Source organism: Sinocyclocheilus grahami, unplaced genomic scaffold, assembly GCF_001515645.1.
Source record: "Sinocyclocheilus grahami isolate Dianchi unplaced genomic scaffold, SAMN03320097.WGS_v1.1 scaffold2050.1, whole genome shotgun sequence".
In the NCBI taxonomy this organism is placed as follows: Eukaryota; Metazoa; Chordata; class Actinopteri; order Cypriniformes; family Cyprinidae; genus Sinocyclocheilus; species Sinocyclocheilus grahami.
The window spans coordinates 108,632-109,007 of NW_015507229.1; the positions used below are offsets into that span (position 1 = coordinate 108,632).

General features: G+C 36.4%; 1 protein-coding gene across 1 annotated transcript in view; it reads left to right on the forward strand.

The window, feature by feature from the left end:
* The window catches only part of LOC107573853 (DNA polymerase delta subunit 3-like), a 22,331-nt gene that overhangs the window by 21,085 nt on the left and 870 nt on the right, over positions 1-376 (forward strand). The window lies entirely within an intron of this gene.

Below are 376 nucleotides of genomic sequence, written 5' to 3' on the forward strand. Positions count from 1 at the left end.
ATATATTTTTTTGTTTGGATTAATATTCTTGTGAAAGAAATATTAGTTGGTTTAGCCAGAAACTTCTCTGATATTCATGAGTGAAGTCATTTAAAAACCTGCTCAGTGGTCAAGAAAAAGTTTTTGTCTTGCCGTCTTTGGTTCCTGTGAGTCAAGTTGTTTTCTTCTCCGAGCATCATATATCTACGTGACATCAGTTTCTGGCTCCATAGTTGTGTTGATTTTGGACATTTCCATTTATCAAAACTAAACTTACTGTGTGGAAAGGCATGCCTCTGGAAATGCACATCAAAATCAGTCCAAGCTCTTCTGATCCAGTGCCACAGACGTGAAATTAAGTGTTTTTTGCCAAGACATCATTCCCCTCACTTTTTTT